A 590-nucleotide genomic window follows, 5' to 3' on the forward strand; every position below is an offset into this window, starting at 1 on the left:
GACAAAAATTGTGTTTTGAAAAGTGCATCTGTCGGTCTTATAATATATCGTTCTTCTTCGCCATAACTTTGTTATTAATAATAATAATTATCGCAAATCGAATATAAAATAAGATACTACTGCAGCACCTATATATTATCAGTGCGTATATTCCATATATATCGTGGCGTAATGTCAATTGATTTTAATTACAACAATAATTTAACGTGTTACGTGTATCGTGCCAAACTCGAAATGTAATATTTAAGTGCCGTCTCTTCTACCACCCTCCTCCCTTCCAGTCAATCCAGTAGCGTCACGTGCGTGTGTGTGCAAACTTATATTATACGACTCGTGCAGAGAACGCGAATAAATCATATAATAAAAATAATGATATAATAACGAATAAAACGATATCCGTAATAATAATTAAGTGAAAAAAAAACTTATGGGTGGAGGAACGTCAACAGTTATATATTATACCGCAGCCGATAGATTATTATAAGTGCGCGGAGGGCAGCTACGGGAGCGACGATCGAGTCGCCGCGAGTATTGGATACTATATACCTTACGCGTTGTACCTATATAATATCATTATATTATAACGTCGT

This window comes from Acyrthosiphon pisum, chromosome A2, assembly GCF_005508785.2.
Source record: "Acyrthosiphon pisum isolate AL4f chromosome A2, pea_aphid_22Mar2018_4r6ur, whole genome shotgun sequence".
NCBI classification, from domain to species: domain Eukaryota; kingdom Metazoa; phylum Arthropoda; class Insecta; order Hemiptera; family Aphididae; genus Acyrthosiphon; species Acyrthosiphon pisum.